At 44.4% G+C, this 22,783-nt stretch overlaps 1 pseudogene; it reads right to left on the reverse strand.

Annotated features, from left to right (window-relative positions):
* The window catches only part of LOC141076417 (uncharacterized), an 85,161-nt pseudogene that overhangs the window by 57,487 nt on the left and 4,891 nt on the right, over window positions 1-22,783 (reverse strand).

Genomic DNA, 22,783 nt, shown 5'->3' on the forward strand with positions numbered 1-22,783 from the left:
ACACAGAGATCTGTACAAGGACGTCATAATGGAGGTTCCCCAGCCCCTCACATCACCAGGTAATAGACAGGACTAAATACACACGGCCTATAATTATCTGTATGTAGAGAATGAATTCAGTCCCTGTATGTGTTTCCTCCAGATCTATCCAGTAAGAGGACAACACCAGAGAGAAGTCCCCGTCCTCTTCTTCCACAGGACTGTAACCAAGAAGATCCCAGTGCTCCTCAGGATCTTCAGGTAGATGGAGAGAAGGTGTCAGGAGATCTCCCCTATGATGTGTAGACGGCTGTGAAGGTCTTGTGCTCAGTCTTTTTTTATCCACCAGTATTATATGTTTTATACTTGTGTAATGAGAGCGGTGGAGATGGCAGGATTAGAGCTGATCATAGATGGGACTTCTCCATCTGTCTGTGACTTTTACAATATTTGTTTCAGGGTGAAGATCTGACCCATATTAATACTACAGAGACATATGTGAGGGGTGATGAGTGGTGTAAAGAGGAGATTCCCACATATGACTACCCAGGTGAGTAGTAACCACTGAATGCAGAGAAGTCACAGATTCCTCTCAGTCACCGGCTGTGGCTGCTTTATCGGTGGTGTAGTCCGGCCGTGTTACTGGGACGCCCTCCCAGGGCTGTGGGGTACCGGGCCCGATAAGCTTCAATGGCAGATGTCACAGCAGCTGGGACCTGGCCCGTGGCCCTGGGTGCCCATTGTAAAGGGAAATGTTCAGTGTGCTTATGATGAGTGATTCGTGACGCCACCTGTGGTGTTCGGCAATAGAGATGTAAGCCGACGCTGCAGACAGATCCTCTGGGACAGATGGTGTGGTGCAGCAATGATGTTAAAGCCCTCCACAGGCAGGGCTGTAGTCCCCGGGCAGTGTAGGTGAAGTGACACTTAGATGGTGTAGTGTCAGGCGCAAGAGATGTAGCAGTGCTGGGCAGGTTGGCGCAGGAATAAGGACACCAGGGCATGTAGTTCCAAAGCTTTACTCAGTCTGTTGCAGGTACAGGTGCCCGCATCTGTGCCGTGTCCTCCGGGCCAGGAGCTCAGCCAACTTCCAGGCAAGATGAAGTACTCCTTTCCAACACTCCGCCAACATATGTGCCTTTCCTGAACGTCTCCTTTATAGCGCCTTTGAGTGAAGTACTCTCAGTACTGAATTACACTGGAGTTCCTCCTATCAGATGTTCCTATGAACTCTTCTTGTACGGCAGCTTCTGAGCTGGGAAAGCCATCCAGTCTGGCCTAAGCTGTTACTAGTGGTTCAGCTGCTCGATCCTTGTTAACATTCACGTCACTTGGCAAGTGAAAAGGTTTTAAATACTAGAGTAGGGACTGTCCCACAAGGGTTGCCGTGACGTGGCGGGATGGCTTGTACATTATTTTGATCAAAATTATGTTTACTAAATACCCTTATTATTATTACTACCTTTATGCATTATTGGCAGTATATTTTTTACTTTTTAGTTCAGGATATTTGTGGTTTTTGCTTTTTGTTTTCTCTGGTTAATGGTCATGTGTTAATATGCACTTACATTGTGCATACACATTAACTTACTTTCTCAGTTCAGATTTGTTTTTATTTTTATTTTTTTACGGCAGACAGCTGTAGCCTGCTTCGGGGACTCCTTGCTACTAAGTCCCGGCTCACTAATATGTTGCTGTTGTGCCCCCAAGTCTTGAGTGGGAATAAAGTGGTCACTACTTCTATTCCACCGGTGTCTGCTGCAGGACCATTAGTATCCGTACAACCTCGGGGACCGGACCCCGGCCTTGCGCTTAGAACTTGAAAAGGGTTCTCCTCTAACCCTGGTCTTATTCTCCTCACGTTCCGTGCTAATCCTTCTTCCCAATGGAGAATCAAGCTTCCTTTCTCTGTCTCTTTCCTGTGCCAGCAGACCCAGATCACTGTGGCCTGCTGCAGCACTTCCTTCTTCCATCCCTCTCCCAGGGATCTTCTGTGTCTCATACTCTGTCCTTCTACATCCTCACTCACTGACTGAATGAAAGACTGACTGAACGACTGACTCATCTCTTTCCGCTCTTTTATGTGAACTAACTCCACCCACCTCCCAGCACGTTTCATGTTCCAAGCAGGGAGCCATCAAGGGGTGCTATGCTACACTCCAAGCAGGGAGCCGCCGAAGGTGCTTTGCTACACTACTTTGTGGCGTGGGGTTGTAGGTGTTGGAGTGTGGTCAGGTGTCTTCACCTTACCTGGATGGTGGGGTACCACACCTCAGGAGGAGGTGCAGTACCTCTGTGGCGACTGAACCCTCAGGGGTGCCACATTACCATGATCCCCATTTTGCCTCTAGACCACAACATTCTCCTACACCCAAAACTGTTCAAATGACTTTGGGCATTGAAAGCCCTTTTCTATAGAACTTACAACCAATTACATTTTTTTTTGATCCTAAGGAATTCAGATTACTGCACAATCTCTCCTGAAATGGGGAGCAATATTATTTTCTCTAATCTTCTGCTCAGGATCCATAGTAGCTCCAATGGTCCACCATAAATGAGGGCAACTCTGGTTTACTGTTGTTTAATCTGTATTTGTAGCTTTCAGGTAATGAGATTCTCGTGCTCTGGGGCGGGGCTGTGGGTGGGGCTGTGGGCGGGGCTTTATGTGGTGCTCTGATTACATATTCATCTGTATTGGCTAATGACAGGTCGCTGACCCCTCACTGACCTGCCCCCCATTATTACATAATGCATATAATAGCATTGAAATTATTGGTGATAATGCCTATAATATTGTGGCTATTGGGAGGCTTTGAAAAAAAATTACATCCAGCAAAATGTCAGCGGCGATGGTGGCGCCTGCACAGTAGCATCTATATCAACTTTTTATTGTTAGGAAGTTATAAGGATTAAAAGTTAAACAGCGATTTCTCATTTTTGCAAAAAAATTTACAAAACCATTTTTTTTAGGAACCACCTCACATTTGAAGTGAGTTTAGGGGGTCAAAATTACAGAAAATACCCAAAAATGACACCATTCTAAAAACTGCACCTCTCAAGGTGCTCAAAACCACATTCAAGAAGTTTATTAACCCTTCAGATGCTTCACAGGAATGAATGGAATGTGGAATGAAAATATAAACATTTACTTTTCTTTCACAAAAATTTTCCCCCTGAAGTGACCCCATTTTGGAAATGACACCCCTCTGGGAATTCATCTATGGATATAGTGACCATTTTCACTACAAGGATGATTTCCAGAAACACGTAGTGGAAGTTTCAGAGCAAAAATTGCAAAAAAAAGTCATTGTAGTGCCCAATATATTGTGCCCAGCTTGTGTCTCTGGAGACCTCCCCCCACCTACCCCCGGAAGTTGTTAAGTCCGCTCTACTCAAATGTGTCTGTCACTAAATAATCCAAATGCTTGAATGTCAAAACAGTTAAAAAACGTGGTTCTGTGTGGAAGATTGTAAAGCCGTCATGGAGGCATAAGGCTGGCAATGATGGGCATTGTGGGTAATAATAGCGGGGATCATGCCTCATTCCTCTCTAGGAACATAAACGACATCTTCTCTGGGGGTTCTTTCTTGTTTCAGTTACTGGGATGAGTGCAATAAAATGTCACTTGGTGAGTCTTCTGACATCTTCACATTCTAAAGGATTGGCGGGGACAAAATTTTCAAAAACAAGATTTTCTCCTTCGCCTCATTGGGGGACACAGGTACTGTGGGTGTATGCTACTGCCGCCTGGAGGCTGACACTAAGAGTGAAAAAAAGAGGTTAGCTCCTCCTCCGCCGTAAACACCCTCACCCTGATTGCGGGCAGAAACCAGTTCATGTTTTGTGTCCGTTGGAGGCACATGCCTGTTTTTTCTCCAGACTTATTTTTTTTTCTTTTTCCCTTTTTCTATGAAGATGAGACCGGGGCGACGGACCCTATTGAAAGGGTCCGATCTCCCCAAACCAACAACGGGCGAGCACGTGCGAGTGTCGCCTCCACGTATCCTCTCCCGCAACGTGGGACACATCTGGTCCTTTTTTCCCAGACTTTTTTATTTTTTCCATGAAGATGAGATAGGGGCAATGGATCCTATTGAAAGGGTCCGATTTCCCCAAACCATCAACGGGCGAGCACGTGCGAGTGTCGCCTCCATGTATCCTGTCCCGCAACGTGGGACATGATGCCGGACTTAGCCCTGACCTCCCTAAGGTATTGAAACCCTAGGCTGTACAGAGGCACAAGCATAGTCCGTGCGGCTCCCACTGCTCCACCAATGCTAGACTGCGGTGCTGCAAGGCAGCGGACGGTCCCTCTCCTCATCCCTGGAGGGAAAGATGGAGCTAGGGTGCCTGCACTGTCCTATATGTGGCCCCCCTCCCCTCTACCTGAGCTGGGAAGCTGAAGCATGGTCACGGAGGGGGATGGCCGGGGAGGGCTCCTGCAGCAGCGTCCACAGGGATGGAGCCCTTAGCCTTTTCCTCGGGGGTCAGAGCGGCAGCATCCGAAGATAGCACCCCCGTCGCGCACGGTGGCGGGTCCTGATGTCCAGCCATGTATCCTCGGCCTGGAACTCCGTGGGAGACGGGTCCGCCCACCCCCCGTCACGGGCAGGCGATGTAAATCTAGCCCGCGGTTTCGGTTGGCGTTAGGCCGCAGGCAGAAGTCCCTCCTTCGCGTCACTTCCGGCAGCCTGCCTCCTGTGGCCTGGGCGGGCGCCGAAGAAATTGAGGCCCCGGTTTCGGACCAGCGCTAGGCCGCAAAACTGGAAAGACTGTCCCAAGGATGCCTCTTCTTCTGACGGCCCACCCGCAGCTGTGGCGCGCGCTTCTTTGAGCTGGAGCAATGCCCGGCACTTCCAGGACACGTGGGGGCACAGGACTGGGGTAAGTGCTGCCCCCCAACCCGAGAGGCCACGCTGCGGGAAAATGAGGAGTGCCCCCCCCAGCGGTCTGCAGTGCTGATGCCGGGTAGATACAGCATGTCTGAAAAAGCGAAGACGCACACGTTTCTATACGCTGCATGCATCTCTTGTCGGGCCGCGTTTCCGCGGGCACAGAGCAAGCGATTATGCGAAGCCTGTGATTCCAAACGCGCCCAGGAGCCTTACCCTGCGACTGAGCCCAGTGCAAGTCCCCCGAGTGGGCCCTATCACTGTCGCAGTCCATGGCGTCGCTTACGAGAGCAATCGAGTCCCTTCGTGCCCCAGATAGGGGCAGGGACAGTGGCTCGCCTGTGTTAGAGGGGTCCTTTACCTCACAAGAGCATCCGGCCTGCAGGGGCCGCCCTCACTCCAGGCAGACGCGGGGGAAACGAACCCACACGGCGTCTCCCGGTTCATCCGGTGCCTCGGCATCCGTGAGTTCTGCTTCTCGCTCTCCTTCACCAGTAGTCGATAGCGAGCAATGCTCAGACGAGCCCCTTGACCTAGATACTCCGGGGTGTTGAGAAACAGTGGACAGCCTCATTGAAGCCGTCAACCAGACTTTGGGGATTGAGGATGATTGCACCTTGGCTTCTGGCCATAAGGTGTCATTTAAGCGAGTTAAGCAGCCGCATAGAGTATTTTGCACTCACCCAGAATTCGAGGACATAGTGCAACGACACAGGGAACGGCCGGACAGACGCTTCTCGGGCCAGAAGGCGCTCGAAGCGAGGTATCCGTTTGCCCCGGACCTCTGTAAAAGATGGACGGAATCCACAACGGTGGACTCACCCATGTCACGCTTGGCCTCTAAAACCCTGTTATCCGTAGCTAGTGGTTCTTCTATGAAGGATCCCACAGATCGTCTCATAGAGAGCTTGGCTCACTCAGTATTTGAGGCATCAGGGTCAGCACTCACTCTCTCCCTCGTTCGCGGCAACGTGGGTGGCCAAGGCCATGATTTCTTAGTCAGAATCATTAAACAAAGCCTTGCAGGATAGGGCCCTACCTGCAGAACTATCAGAGATCGCGAGTCAGATCGCTATGGCTGGGGACTACTTAATCAATGCATCTTTGGATGCGGCCAATTGCGCGGCACTTGCTGACGCAAGCACAATTTCCATTAGGAGAGCTCTATGATTGAGGACATGGCGGGCCGATTCAGCCTCCAAGAAGTCCTTGACTTCTCTACCTTATTAGTGCAGCCTTTTTGGAGAGAAGTTAGATCAGCTCATCTCTGATCCCACCTGAGGGAAGAGCGGTTTTCTCCCTCAACAATAGGTCAAACCGCCAGTTCGTCACCAGTTTCAGGCACGTTTTCGGGCTTCTCGCAACCCCGGGTGGACTACAGCGGCCAATTCCGCCGCTTCAGGTTGCCCCAACCAGGATAGAGATCGACAGGTCTCATATAGAGCCAACCCCTTGGGGAGAATGCATACTCACCAGCCCAGGTCGAGGGGATCCAGGTCCCAAAGATCTTCTCTTTATTTTTTTTATATAGCGCTAACATATTCCGCAGCGCTTTACAGTTTGCACACATTATCATCACTGTCGCCGATGAAGCCCACAATTCTAGATTCCCTATCAGTATGTCTTTGGAATGTGGGAGGAAACCGGAGTATCCAGAGGAAACCCACACAAACACGAGGAGAACATACAAACTCCTTGCAGATGTTGTCCTTGGTGGGATTCGAACCCAGGAATCCAGCGCTGCAAGGCTGCAGTGCTATCCACTGAGCTACCTACTCTGGTTTCGCCATGTCTGGCTCACCATCGCACACGACACATGGGTAAGAGAGCTGGTGTCCTCAGGGTACAAGATAGAGTTTGTCAGGTACCCCCCCAAGACGGTTTTTTCTTTCCTATCTTCCCAAGGTGGATACCCAGGCAAGGGCTTTGCTAGGAGCCATCAAATCGCTCCACCGCAATGGAGTCATTATTCCCGTGCCAGAACACGAAAAGGCTCATGACTTCTATTCCAACCTATTCACGGTCCCCGAGAGGGACGGGACTGTCTGTTTTGGACCTGAAGCTCCTGATCAAATTCATCAGGGTCAGACATTTCCAAATGGAGGCTCTCCGTTCAGTCATATCGGCCATGGGGCAGGGAGAATACTTGGCCTCTATCGATATCCAAGATGCTTACCTACATATCCCCATTTTTCCTCCGCATCAAAGATTTCTACGCTTCGCCATCAACAGTCTACATTTTCAGTTCGCAGCACTTCCCTTCGGGCTAGCCACCGCCCCCAGAGTGTTCACAAAGGTCATGGCAGTCGTCATGACCATCCTGCACTCCCAGGGCATAGTCGTCTTGCCTTACTTAGATGACCTCTTGGTCAAGGGCCCTTCTATTTGGGCATGCAAGGAAAGTGTCAACATCACGCTAGTTACTCTTTCCCGCTTAGGGTGGTTGGTCAACGTGAAGAAATCATCTCTTGTTCCAGCTCAGAGGATTTCCTTTTAGGATGATCTTCGACACCTTTCGAGGGTTGGTAATTCTCAATCAGGACAAGGCCCTAGCTCTCCGGCAGGGAGTCCGGACATTTCATCAACCAGTCCCTCATACCATCCGTTTCGGGATGAGGATTCTAGGAAAAATGATGGAAGCAATATCGTTCACCCAGTTCCATCTTCGCCCCCTGCAGCACGCCCTCTTGTCATCCTGGGACAAGAACCCATTCTCGCTCGATCATCGGTGCCGGTTGTCCTCTCAGGTCAGACAGTCACTCGAGTGTTGGATAACCAGTTCCTCCCTGTTTCAGGGGAAACCCTTTCCCCCAGACTATTGGTTGGTGGTCACAACCGACGCCAGCCTCCCCGGCTGGGGAGCGTTTTTTCGCTACCACACGACCCAAGGACGGTGGTCGCCGCAGGAGGCACACCTCCCGATCAACTTGTTGCAGATACGAGCGATCTGGCTGGCTCTGCAACATTTTCGTCACCTTCTAGCAGGCCGCCAAGTCCGGATTCAATCGGACAATGCCACGGCGGTGGCTTACATAAATCATCAAGGGGGCACCCGCAGCAGAGCAACCATGCGCAAGGTAGGGTGTTATGAAAGAGTCACCGTAGGAGGAAGACACAAAAATAGAAGCTACGTCCAGGAAACCTGAGAAGTTGGCAACTATCAGATTGCAGACCCCTGAACCTATCAACACAACTAGCAGTAGCTGTGGGGGGTTCCTACGGTGCCCTAGACCCCTCGATCACAGCCGGAGAACTAAATAGCCTAAAGACAGAAAAGGAAATCTAAACTGCCCCAGAGCAGACCCCAAAGTAAAAGGCAGCCCCCAACATATAATGACGGTGAAGCAAGATGAAAAAACACTCACACAGACAGAAAGATAGGCTGAGCAAACGATGGGGCCCAAACTAACTAAACAGGACAGGAAAGGAAGGTTGCTGTCTGCAATCTGCCAAAACCCTATCAAAGACATAAGCCAACAGGCTGATATGGAAAAAGACCCTGAAGCAGCTAGGCTTCAAAAGCTATATCAGCACTCAGGTACTTTCTGAAGACAGAGCTAAAGGAATTCAGCTCACCCCAGCAGGGAATGGCAGAAATCCAGAAAAACAAAGCAAAACAAAGTCAAAGCACAAATGCAAACGGCAGAGCCAAAAACTCAGCTTTAGAAGAGCAGGAATTCAGACTGGTCTCCAAGGATCCCACAGAGAAATCACCCGCAGGGCAGAAGGGCGTCGGCGGCCTTATATCCAGTCAGTCACTCCACTCAGCCAGTCATCATCATTAGGCTCAGGTGCTTGACAATCAGGCTCACTACCTTTCTTTACCAGAAGAGGGAGTTCATCGGGCCTCAGTAGTGAAGGGGAAAATGAACTCACAACAGTAGGGCACGTTTTGCATTGGACCGAGAGGAACCACTCGGTGATATCGGCAGTCCACATCCCGGGCGTGGAGAACTTGACAGTAGACTTCCTCAGCCAGCAGTGTCTTGCGTCCGGGGAGTGATCACTACACCCTGAGATCTTCCAGCAGATTTTCCAATGGTGGGGGACACCGGATAGGGACCTGATGGCCTCAGGGGCGAATGCCAAGGTGCCCCTGTTTGTCGCTCGGTCCAGGGACCCGCAGGCAGTCGCTTTGGATGTGTTGGTTCTGCCGTGGAACCCGTTTTGCCTCTCATATCTATTTCCCCCGCTGCCACTACTTCCGAGAGTCATCAAAAAGATCAAAACAGAAGGGGTTCCAGTGATTCTCCTGGCCCCAAACTGGCCCCGTCAAGCTTGGTACGCGGATCTAGTGCAGCTGCTCGCCGACATTCCTTGGCGACTGCCAGAGCGCCCAGATCTACTGTCCCAGGGCCCGATCTTCCACTCGAGCTCAGGGGCCCTGTGTTTGATGGCATGGCCGTTGAATCTTGGATTCTGACCCAGGTGGGGTTTGGGCGCGAGGTGGTTGCTACAATTTTTAGTGCCCGGAAGCCTACCTCGGCGCGAATTTGCCATCAAACCTGGAAGGTTTTCTTTTCTTGGTGTCGAGGCCGCAGTTATTCTCCACTGAGATTCTCTATTCCCAACATCTTGGCCTTTCTCCAGTCTGGCCTAGACTCAGGGTTGGCCCCGAGCTCCCTCAGGAGACAGATATCAGCTTTATCCGTCCTGTTCCAGCGCAGAATTGCTGTAAATTTGCAGGTAAAGACTTTCATCCAGGGGGTCTCCCACTTGGTACCTTCCTATAGTGCGCCTCTGGACGCCTGGGACCTTAACCTGGTCCTAAGCATTCTGGAGGAACCTCCATTTGAAACGCTACAGGATGTTTCTTTGTCATACCTCTCCTGGAAGGTGGTATTCCTTGTAGCGTTAACGTCTATCAGGCAAGTCTCAGAGCAGACGGCCCTATCCTGTCGAGCCCTGTTTCTCACTTTCCACATGGATAAGGTGGTTCTCAGACCAGCTCCCCCCTTTCTACCGAAGGTCGTTTCCTCGTTTCACATTAATGAGGATATTGTCTTGCCTTCATTTTGTCCAGCATCGGCACACCGAGTGGAAAAGCCCCTTCACACGTTGGACCTGGTAAGAGTCCTCAGGAGGTACGTGTCACGGACGGCACCCTTTAGGCAGACAGACACGCAGTTCTTGCTCCCCGAGGGGCGCAGGAAGGAACTCGTGGCCTCAAAATCGGCCATAGCGAGGTGGATTCATTTGACTATTCAGGAGTCCTACCGCATCAGGGGTGCGCCGGTTCCAGCAGGGATCAGAGCACACTCTACTCGGGCAGTGGGCGCCTCTTTGGCACTTCAGCACCAGGCTTCGATGGAAAAGATTTGCAAGGCAGCAACCTGGTCCAGCCTGCACATGTTTGCCAAACATTACAATACCCATACTCAGGCTTCAGTGGATGCGAGCCTAGGTAGAAGGATTCTCCAAGCAGCGGTGGTGCACCTTTTAGACAGGAGGTGCATGTAGCTTGGATCGGTGAGTCAACTTCCCACCCAGGAACTGCTTTAGGATGTCCCACAGTACCTGTGTCCCCCAATGAGGCGAGGGAGAAACAGGGATTTTTGTGATAAACTCACCGTAAAATCCTTTTCTCCGAGACGCTCATTGGGGGACACAGCACCCACCCTGATAGCCAGTTAGCTCTTGTTTATTTAATTAATATGCATTTTCGATGATATTAGGGTGGTTCTTTTCTAAACATATTGTTAACTGCATTAAGGCTGATTTTTGTTGTTGTCCTACTGCTTTTGCACTAAACTGGTTTCCGCCCGCAATCCGGGCGAGGGTGTATACGGCAGAGAAGGAGCTAACCTCTTTTTTTCACTTAGTGTCAGCCTCCAGGCGGCAGTAGCATACACCCACATTACCCGTGTCCCCCAATGAGCGTCTCGGAGAAAAGGATTTTACGGTGAGTTTATCACAAAAATCCCTGTTTCAGTGACCTTTTTTGTATAACACAAAAGAATTATATGTGGCCACCTGAAACAAATAAATGACTAACTTTATATACCAGATATATGATTTTCTTGATACCTGGTATGGCTGTAGAACCTGATCTGCAAGGTCCACACCCCCATATATTTGTGGTAGTCAATGACAGACACAGGTTTTGGAGTAGTGGATCCCTGTTGGTCTGCAGTGGCTCTTGTGGCATCTGTGTGGATCGAGCTCAGGATAAAAATATCTTTTTTATCCTCATACTTAAGGGCAAGCAGCTCTCTATTGTGTAAAACCCCTGACTGCCCCTTTCGGAAATTTTTTTGACCACTGATTGTGGAAACCCCTGACTGTTTTTGCGAATGGTCCCACAAGCCCCTATGTTATGTACAACCAGACTTTTAAATAGAGGTATGCTGGTGTAGTAGTTGTCAACATACAGATTGTAGCCTTTTTGTAAAAATGGAGTTATCAGTTCCCAAACGATTTTTCCAGATGTCCCCAGATAAGTAGGGCATCCTGGTGGGTTTAGTTGGCTGTCTTTCCCCTCATAAATATGAAAAGCTGATGTGTATCCGGTTGAACTCTCACACATTTTATAGAGCTTTATTCTGAACCTTGCCCTCTTTGAAATAATTGGTCCAAAATTTTCCACCACCTCCACATTTAGACCAGGAATGGCATTAAAATGAGCGATGAATGGTTTAGCCGAATCCGAAGCCTCCCATCTGGGAAATGCTACATCAAGAGGCAAAGCCCCTTGGACATTGGTGTGCGGCAATTCCCGAGCACTAGGGACAGCGCCAGTACTGGGCATTGTTCCCTGAGTTGGAGACATTTCTCCAGAAGCGCTATTTGCCCTTCTTGTTGTACTGGTCCTTGTGTGTGAGGATGGACCGGAATCACTGCTCATTTCTGAACTATCACTGTCGCTGCTACTAAAGCCCTCGAAATCCACATCGCCATCTGACACTGCACTTTCTTCACTGTCAGAACATGAAAGTGGATAAGCCTCCTCTGCACTATAACACTGACGGGCCATTTTTATTTTTTTTAATATTTTTTTCCGGAAATACAAAACTCTGATGTGACCAAATTATTTGGGAGACAATAGAGAAAAGTCTAATTCTTTTGCCTAACCCTAACTTTAGAATAAACCCTTACTTTAGCCCCAACACTAACCCTAACTATGGCACTAACTGTAACCTGCCTTATCTGTTTTTCCACTGACAGATGATGGACCTGAGTGGGGACTTGTTTTTGTGAGATGAGAATTGGTATTATTTTCGCCTACATAACATTGATTGGTTCCTTTTTATTCGATATTTGGGAGGCAGAATGAACAAACAGTTGAACACCACACACTACTGGTTCATCCAACAAGGTTTTTTATTAGACTGTGAACTGTCATTGTCTTGGTAAATAATTAACCCCTTAAGCCCCAAGGGTGGTTTGCATGTTAATGCCCGGGCCAATTTTTACAATTCTGACCACTGTCCTTTTATGAGGTAATAACTCTGAAACACTTCCATGCATCTCGGTGATTCTGACATTGTTTTCTCATGACATATTGTACTTCATGTTAGTGGTAAAATTTAATTCAAATAACTTGCGTTTATTTGTGAAAAAAATGAAAATTTGGTGAAAATTTTGCAATTTTCCAACTTTGAATTTTTATGCCCTTAAATCACAGAGATACGCCACACAAAAAACTTAAGTAACATTTACCACATGTTTACTTTAAACCAGCACAATTTTGGAACCAAAATTTTTTTTTGTTAGGAAGTTATAAGGGTTAAAATTTGACCAGCGATTTCTTATTTTTGAAACACCATTTTATTTTTAGGGACCACATCACATTTGAAGTCACTTTAAGGGCTCTCTCTCTCTCTCATAATAAATATATATATATATATATATATATATATATATATATATATATATAATAGTATAGAAAATACCCAAAAGTGACACCATTCTAAAAACTGCACCCCTCAAGGTGCTCAAAACCATATTCAAGAAATTTATTAACCCTTCAGGTGCTTCACAGGAATTTTTTGAATGTTTAAAAAAACTGAACATTTAACTTTTTTTCACAAAAAAAATACTTCAGGTCCAATTTTTTTATTTTACCAAGGGTACCAGGAGAAATTGGACTGCAAAAGATATTGTTCAATTTGTCCTGAGTAGGCTGCTACCTGATATGTGGGGGGAAACCACTGTTTCGACGCATGGCAGAGCTCAGAAGGGAAGGAGCGTCATTTGACTTTTTCAATGCAAAATTGGCTAGAATTCAGATCGGACGCCTTGTCACGTTTGGAGAGCCCCTGATGTACCTAAACAGTGGAAACCCCACAAGTGACCCGATTTTGGAAACTAGACCCCCCAAGGAACTTATCTAGATATGTGGTGAGAACTTTGAACCCACAAGGGCTTCACAGAAGTTTATAACGTACAGCCGTACAATTAAAAAAATCATACTTTTTCCATAAAAATGATCTTTTCCCCCCCAATTTTTTATTCCCAAGGGTAACAGGACCCTAAAAGTTATTGTGCAATTTGTCCTGAGTACGCTGATACCCCACATGTGGGGGTAAACCACTATTTGGGCGCATGGCAGAGCTCGGAAGGGAAACGGCGCCATTTGACTTTTTTGGCTGGAATTGGGATTGGACGCCATGCCGCGTTTGGAAAGCCACTGATGTGCCTAAACAGTGGAAACCCCCCACAAATGACACCATTTTGAAAACTAGACCCCCCACGGAACTTACCTTGATGTGTTGTGAGCACTTTGAACCCCCCCAGTGCTTCACAGAAGTTTATAACGCCCGAGCGTGAAAATAAAAAAATCATATTTTTTCCACAAACATGATCTTTTAGTCCCCAATTTTTTTATTTTCCCAAAGGTAACAGGAGAAATTGGACCCCAAAAGTTGTTTTGCAATTTGTCCTGAGTAGGCTGCTACCCCATATGTGGGGGTAAAACACTGTTTGGGCGCATGGCAGAGCTTGGAAGGGAGGGAGCACTGTTTGACTTTTTCAACGCAGAATTGGCTGGAATTGAGATCAGACGTCATGTTGCGTTTGGAGAGCACCTGTAGTGCCCAAACAGTGGAAACCCCCAATTCTAACTCCAACCTTAACCCCAACACACCCCTAACCCAAACCCTAGCCCTAATGGGAAAATGGAAATAAATACATTTTTTTTATTTTATTATTCTTCCCTAACTAAGGGGGTGATAACGGGGGGTTTGATTTACTATTTATGGCGGTTTTTATGTTTGGAAGCTGTCACACGCTAAAAGACGCTTTTTATTGTAAAAATAGTTTTTGCATTACCAGATTTTGAGAGCTATAATTTTCCATATTTTGACCCACCGAGTCATGTGAGGTCTTATTTTTTGTGGGACGAGTTGACATTTTTATTGGAACCATTTACAGGCACGTGACATTTTTGATCGATTTTTATTCCGATTTTTGGGACGCAGAATGAACAAAAACCAGCATTTCAAGAATTTCTTTTGGGGGGGTGCGTTTACACCATTCTGCATGCGGTAAAATTGATAAGGCGGCTTTATTCTTCGGGTCAGTACGGTTACAGCGATACCTCATTTATGTCTTTATTATATAAAAAATAATTATTTTTGCATCACTTTATTCTGTGAGCTATAACTTTTTCATTTTTTCGCTGATGATGCTGTGTTGTGGCTCGTTTTTTGCGGGACAAGATGACGTTTTCAGCGGTACCATGTTTATATATATCCGTCTTTTTGATCGCGCGTTATTACACTTTTTGTTTGGCAGTATGATAATAAAGCATAATTTTTTTATTTTTCTTCTTTAAGGGGTTCGCTAAAGGGGTTAACTAATGGGACAGTTTTATAGGGTGGGTCGTTACGGACACGGCGATACTAAATATGTGTACTTTTATTGTTTTGTTTTTTTTTCATTTCCAAAAAATGAATTTATTAGGGAATATTTTTTTTTTTTTAAATTTAGCGATTTTTTTTATAAATTATTTTTACTCTTATTTTTCTTTATTTAACTTTATTATACTGTCCCAGGGGGGAAATCATTGTCATGTGTGAGATCGCTGATCTGACACATCACAGATCGCTGTGACAGATCAGCGATCTCACATAGGCACTGCCCAAGGCTTCATCATGCCTGCGCTTTGCAGGCACTGACGAAGCCGCCTCCCTGCAGGCCCCTGAAGGTCCCCGCAGCCATATGGGATCCAGGGACCTGCAGGTAAGGAGGCCCCCAGCGCAGCACATCGCGCTGCGCTGGGGGTCTCAGGGAAGCACGGAGGGAGCCCCCTCCCTGTCGATGCTTCCCTAAACCCCCGGTACACTGCGATCGTGTTTGATCGCAGTGTGCCAGGGGCTAACGTGTCAGCTGTGATAATCAGCTGACACCCGGCCGCGATCAGCGGCGCTCACCCTGTGAGCGCCGCTGATCTCTGACGTGCTATCCTGTCCTTGGGAATTAAGTCCCAGGGCACATGGACGGGGTAGTACGTCATATGGCAGAAAGGGGTTAAAGTTTTTTTACATAGCTTGCCATTTTTATGGACAGTTTAAGTAGAAATGTTCAAAAATATAAAACTCAAGGATATTTTATTAAAAAACTTTGTTTTATTATCTTAGCAGATGACTGTACCAGGAGAACAGAGGGACAGCTGACATCTTCAATTTTTAAATCTGATGATCTTGAGATCCTACAAGATACAACTGAAGTGATTGCTGTTACTCCAGATATATCATCATCCATTCACAGTAAAGATCTGTCATCTGATCCTATGAAACAGGTCCCATCTTCTGATTCATTACCGACTACTAAGGAAAATCAAAGTCACAAAAGAGGCATTAAAAAACAAACTGCTCCTAAAGCAAAGAAGTCATTTTCATGTTCAGAATGTGGGAAATGTTTTAACAAGAAATCACATTTTGTAACACACCAGAGAACTCACACAGGAGAGAAGCCTTTTTCATGTTCAGAATGTGGGAAATGTTTTAGCTGGAAAGCACGTCTTGATCGCCATTGGAGCAGTCACACAGGGGAGAAGCCTTTTTCATGTTCAGAATGTGGGAAATGTTTTATCCAGAAATCACATTTTGTTACTCACTATAGAAATCACACAGGGGAGAAGCCGTTTTCCTGTTCAGAATGTGGGAACTGTTTTAAATGGAAAATAAGTCTTGATTGCCATCAAAGAACCCACACAGGGGAGAAGCCTTTTTCCTGTTCAGAATGTGGGAAATGTTTTAACGAGAAATCAGATTTTGTTAAGCACCAGATAATCCATACAGGGGAGAAGCCTTTTTCCTGTTCAGAATGTGGGAAATGTTTTAACCAGAAATGGAATCTTGTTACTCACCAGAGAACCCACACAGGGGAGAAGCCTTTTTGCTGTTCAGAATGTGGGAAATGTTTTACCTGGAAAGCGCTTCTTGTTAGACATCAGAGCAGTCACACAGGGGAGAAGCCTTTTTCCTGTTCAGAATGTAGGAAATGTTTTAACCGGAAAGAGCTTCTTGTTAGACATCAGAGCAGTCACACAGGGAGAAGCCTTTTTCATTTTCTTAATCTGGGAAATGATTTTACTTGGAAATCAACTGTTAATAAACATCAGAGACGTCACATAGGGGAGAAGCCTTTTTTGTGTTCATAGTGTTGGAATAGTTTTAACCAAAATTGAAACTTCTTAAATGGGTTGTCTCTTGTCATTCCTCATGTTTTCTGCCAAAAGGATAAAACTAAACTTTATTAATTCCAAATGTAAAACTATACCCATAATTCACCTCCTGAAGGTTAGTCAGTAGGTGACTAATAGAAAAAACATGTACCCCACAGTTCAGTATATAGGGTGAGTTGACGTATACACACTCACTCTCCAAGCCTCTCATTTCTACGGGTTTCATCGTCCTGACCAAAGGCGACTCATCAGGAGACTATTTAATATTGACCTATATTCAAGTGAGACTGGACAAAAGAAAAAAATAAAATCATGTATCATGTTATTCGAAACAGTCAGAAAACTAGCCCCATATTGGCAGATCCCAGACCTCAGACTATATACTGTGTAAGTTTATAACCCACTCCAGTGTCAGGAATAGATAGTATGTGAAAATACAGTATAATTCTTGTGTTTTTCTCCTATAGGGTCTGCCCTAGTTTGGTATTGTAACTGCTGTTAGTAGTGCAGACAAATTGTCCTAGACTAAACTCAGTTTTCAGACGGCCCAATGTTGTGAGTTCATTTTCCCCTTCACTACTGAGGCCCGATGAACTCCCTCTTCTGGTAAAGAAAGGTAGTGAGCCTGATTATCAAGCACCTGAGCCTAGTGATGATGACTGGCTGAGTGGAGTGACTGACTGGATATAAGGCCGCCGACGCCCTTCTGCCCTGCGGGTGATTTCTCTGTGGGATCCTTGGAGACCAGTCTGAATTCCTGCTCCTCTAAAGCTAAGTTTTCTGCTCTGCCTTTTGCATTTTGGCTTTGACTTTGTTTTGCTTTGTTTTTCTGGATTTCCCTGCTGGGGTGAGCTGAATTCCTTTAGCTCTGTCTTCAGAAAGTACCTGAGTGCTGATATAGCTTTTGAAGCCTAGCTGCTTCAGGGTCTTTTTCCATATCAGCCTGTTGGCTTATGTCTTTGATAGGGTTTTGGCAGATTGCAGACAGCAACCTTCCTTTCCTGTCCTGTTTAGTTAGTTTGGGCCCCATTGTTTGCTCAGCCTATCTTTCTATCTGTGTGAGTGTTTTTTCATCTTGCTTCACCGTCATTATATGTTGGGGGCTGCCTTTTACTTTGGGGTCTGCTCTGGGGCAGTTTAGATTTCCTTTTCTGTCTTTAGGCTATTTAGCTCTCCGGCTGTGATCGAGGGGTCTAGGGCACCGTAGGAACCCCCCACGGCTACTGCTAGTTGTGTTGATAGGTTCAGGGGTCTGCAATCTGATAGTTGCCAACTTCTCTGGTTTTCTGGACGTAGCTTCTATTTTTGTGTCTGCCTCCTACGGTGACTCTTTCATAACAGCCCAATATGTACCCAGCAAAGAGCAAACAGATGAACGGCATACTAGGGTGCACAAATCACCACATTACCAGATGGAGCTATTTATCTGAAGTATTGCGGTATATAATTCAGTCAAAAAACGGAAGTGCTTGCATGAAAAAACATGAATATTTCAATGTGAAGCGAAAAAAGAAGAAATATGCAGCACTCACCGATGTAGCTGAAAAACTGTGCGTCTTTATTTCACATAAATTCCATCAATATGATGTGTGGACATGCAGGACGTTAGAGGAATGCTAGGGGAGAGAGGTGCCGGACAACGGCCGTTTCGCGATTACTCGCTTCTACGGGTCCAGGTGAGGGGATTAACTAAAGGTCATTCCCTTTATAGGATCACAGACCTTACTAATTAACATACAAAACAAGTTGTGAAACAAACATTTACAAAAAAATATATAGTTATACAATATACAGAGTGCAAGATACTAGTAAAGAATATATCTTTCCATATCGATTTACAAGATAATCTATATTTTTACAATATCATAGGAAGATTATAATCTAAATAACTTTACATACAATTTTTTATATAACATTTTTTATAAAAATACTGATAGATCGATCCGGTCATTTAGTCCCAAAGGACCTTGTGCGTTCGCTTTCAGGATCCATTTTGCTTCTTGTTGCAGTAAAGCTTTGTCATGGTTGCCTCCTTGAGGTGGAAAATTGACCTTTTCAATCCCTGCAAAACTCAAAATTTCTGGGTTAGCTTTATGCACATCTTGAATATGCTTAATTAATCGCAGTGAGCCCTTTCCTGATGTAATAGATCTATAGTGTTCACCAAAACGTATCGTAAGTGGTCTTATAGTTTTTCCAATATAAAAATAACCACATGGACAAAAAATAATATAAACCACGAATTTAGTTTGACAAGAAATGTAGTTTTGTACCTTATGTTCCATAGAGCCGAAATGTATAGAATTCCCTGTCAGGTGAAGATGACAGTATCTGCAGTGACCACATTTATAATTTCCTTTTATTGATAAATCTCGTAGCCAATTTTTTTGAGGGGGACGAAGTCTATGATGTACTAATAAATCCCCTATATTATGTGCCCTTTTGTATGCAAATTGAGGAACTAATTTACCATCTGTGTGTGAGGTTTTTTCTGCATCAATGAGATGCCAGTGTTTTCTCACTGCTGCATGTATTGCTCTATCCATTGCACTATGTTTGAAACAAAAATTAAATTTTTTTGTAGGTTTGACTACACTATTTAATTTTTTAGTCCTTTCCTTTAATAAATCCATCTGAGAAAATTTTTTTACCCTTTCATATGCTTCATTTAATAAAGTCATAGGGTATCCCCTTTGCAAAAAACGTTGTTTCAGCTCAGAAATTTGTTCATTAAAAATGGTTTCATCATTATTCAGTTTTCTTACTCTTAGCATTTGACTATATGGAAGTCCCTTTTTAGTGTGTAATGGGTGAGCGCTCTTATAATGTAAGTAATTATTTGTTGCGGTTTCTTTTCTAAACACTTCTGTTTTTAAAGAGCCATTTTTTATTTTAAATTTGACATCAAGAAAATCTATTGTGTTTCCCCCAAATGAAAATGTGAAGCGCATGTTGTCACTGTTCACATTGTTCAGGTATTTTACAAAATCTGCAAATTCTTCCAGAGAACCCCCCAGATAATAAAAATATCATCCACAAAGCGAAAATATGCTTGTAAATGTCTTAAGTGTGGATTTAGGGCTGTTTTTATATAAAACTCTTCAAATCGTGCTAGGAATAAATTTGCATAAACACAAGAGACTGGCGTGCCCATTGCTGTGCCCACCCTTTGTATGACACAAGAGACTGGCGTGCCCATTGCTGTGCCCACTCTTTGTATGACACAAGAGACTGGCGTGCCCATTGCTGTGCCCACTCTTTGTATGACACAAGAGACTGGCGTGCCCATTGCTGTGCCCACTCTTTGTATGACACAAGAGACTGGCGTGCCCATTGCTGTGCCCACTCTTTGTATGACACAAGAGACTGGCGTGCCCATTGCTGTGCCCACCCTTTGTATATACCACTTATCCAGAAATTTGAAGGCATTATGTGTCAAAACATAATCAAGTGACTCAATAATAAAGGAAATAAAATCCTGTCATTTGTTTGTGTAAAATCTCCTTTATTGCTGCTATGCCTTTATCATGGGGGATGCTGGTATATAGACTCTCAACATCAATAGATGCAAGGGAGAAATGTGGTTGCCAATGGAAATCTTTCAATTTTTTCAATAAATCTCCTGAATCTTTTACAAAGGATGGCACAGCTTTCAGTAAAGGTTTTAGTAGCCAGTCTAAGTATTGTGAAAGTTGTTCAGTCAAAGAGTTTTCCCTGACATTATAGGGCGACCCGGAGGCTCTTTTAAAGACTTGTGCACTTTTGGCACACTATACCAATAGGGAATTTCTGGGTATTCTGGAAATAATTTTTCTGCTCTCTTTTTTGATAATATCCCCAATTGAACATACTTTCTTAAAAGAGATCTTAATCTGTCCTTATATTTATGCAAAGGGTTGTCATTTAGCATACAGTAGGTATTACTATCATTCAAGTGATTTACGGCATCTTGTATATAGTATGTCTTATCCAAAAGAACCAAATTCCCTCCTTTATCAGATCTCCTGAAAACAGTATCACTCCATCCCTTCATTTCTTGCAAAGCTTTCATCTCAGATGCTCTCAAATTTTTTTCTGACATGGGATAGAGTAAAGCTTCTACATCCTTGATGACCATATCATGGAAAAGATCGATACTGTTCCCAGGAGATATAGGAGGCATGAAATTTGATTTTATTCCTCCTTTAAAAGGTATTGGTATTTCTTCGTTGGAATTAACTGATTCCAGGGAGAAATCCGGTTCAGTTATACTCATTAACATTTCAACATCACTTAAAAATTGTCTGGGACAGATATCTGAATTTAGCATAAAGCCTAAAGGACCAATAGTTGGAGGTTTCTCACCTTCATGTATAGGAACAGAAACTGCAGCTGAAACACTGGAAAAAGATTTTTTAAGATGTAGCTTTCTTATACTTTTAAACAATTCAATCCTAAAATCGACATAATCAAATTTTTCTGGAATACAAAAATTTAAGCCTTTAGATAGAACTTCAGTATGTTCACTGGATAATTGGCGCTTTGAAAGGTTTATTATACGTAGATTGTCCTTGGAGGTGTTATTTCCTCCATGATACTTGCTTGCGTTTCTTTCCTTGATTTTGTAATTTTCCGGCCTCGTCTTGTTTTTTTCCTAAAGCGGGCGTATTATTAGAGGTAGAAGGAAAAGTAAGCATGCTTGAGTCCTCTCGATCGTCTGCAACACTTGAGTCCGAATCCGTGGTCCATCCTTCATAGTTATTTTTATGAGCCATGTTGTATCTCCGCTTTTTAGAAAAAGAGGAACGATTTTTATTCCAGGAAAAAATCATGTTATTTTCGTAGTCATTTTTATCTCTCAAAAACTTTTATTTTTTCTTCTTCTTAATATCGATTTGTTGTAATACGAGATTTTTATCCAATTTTTTGTAAAAATTTGTATTTTGGTTTTCTGTGTAGCGTGACTTTAATTCTGATTTCGCTTTCTCCAACTGTTCAGTCAGATGATCATACTCCTGCTCATTTTTCTCTGCTACCAATTGTAATAAATTGAGAGAACATTGGTGAAGGAGATCAGTCCATTTCTTTTGGAAAATAGGATCATCTTGAAATTGTGAAATTTCCTTGAAGATACGTAAACCTCTCGGGACTCTCTTGCATTCAGTGTATGATTTCAATGATTTTACAGTCCAGAATGATCGGATTTCTCAGCTAATGATTGTATTTTAAATTCAAGTGATCTTGTGCTGATAATATGCAGCTCTTCCTTACGATTGCATCCTCTCGTCCTGCTAAAAGTCCCTGTTCAACCGCATTCATATCAGAAAGCTCCATATTTTCATCTGTGTCCATTGTATGGATAAAAAGTGAGTGAAATAAACCCTGTGCTCAGTTCAATTACACAAGTTGAATGATCCCAGCAAAGAGCAAACAGGTGAACGGCGTACTAGGGCACACAAATCACCACATTACCAGACGGAGCGCTCTTTATCTGAAGTATTGCGGCATATGATTCAGTCAAAAAATGGAGGTGCTTGCATGAAAAAACATGAATATTTCAATGTGAAGTGAAAAAAGAAGAAATATGCAGCACTCACCGATGTAGCTGAAAAACTGTGCGTCTTTATTTCACATAAATTCCATCAAATGTGTGGACATGCAGGACGTGGAGGAATGCTAGGGGAGGGAGGTGCCGGACAACGGCCGTTTCGCGATTACTCGCTTCTACGGGTCCAGGTGAGGGGATTGCTAAAGGTCATTCCCTTTATAGGATCACAGACCTTACTAATTAACATACATAACAAGTTGTAAAACTAACATTTACAAAAAAATATATAGTTATACAATATACAGAATAAATAACTTTACATACAATTTTTTATATAACATTTTTTATAAAAATACTGATAGATCGATCCGGTCGTTTAGTCCTTTGGGACTATCAGTATTTTTATAAAAAATGTTATATAAAAAATTGTATGTAAAGTTATTTAGATTATAATCTTCCTATGATATTGTAAAAATATAGATTATCTTGTAAATCGATATGGAAAGATTTATTCCTTACTAGTATCTTGCACTCTGTATATTGTATAACTATATATTTTTTTGTAAATGTTTGTTTCACAACTTGCTATGTATGTTAATTAGTAAGGTCTGTGATCCTATATAGGGAATGACCTTTAGCTAATCCCCTCACCTGGACCCGTAGAAGTGAGTAATCACGAAACGGCCGTTGTCCGGCACCTTCCTCCCCTAGGAAACTAGGGTTTGTAGATGTCTGTCAATCCAAACACTTAAACT

Source organism: Dendrobates tinctorius, unplaced genomic scaffold, assembly GCF_039654945.1.
Source record: "Dendrobates tinctorius isolate UK_male_01 unplaced genomic scaffold, ASM3965494v1 ptg000404l, whole genome shotgun sequence".
Taxonomy (NCBI): Eukaryota; Metazoa; Chordata; class Amphibia; order Anura; family Dendrobatidae; genus Dendrobates; species Dendrobates tinctorius.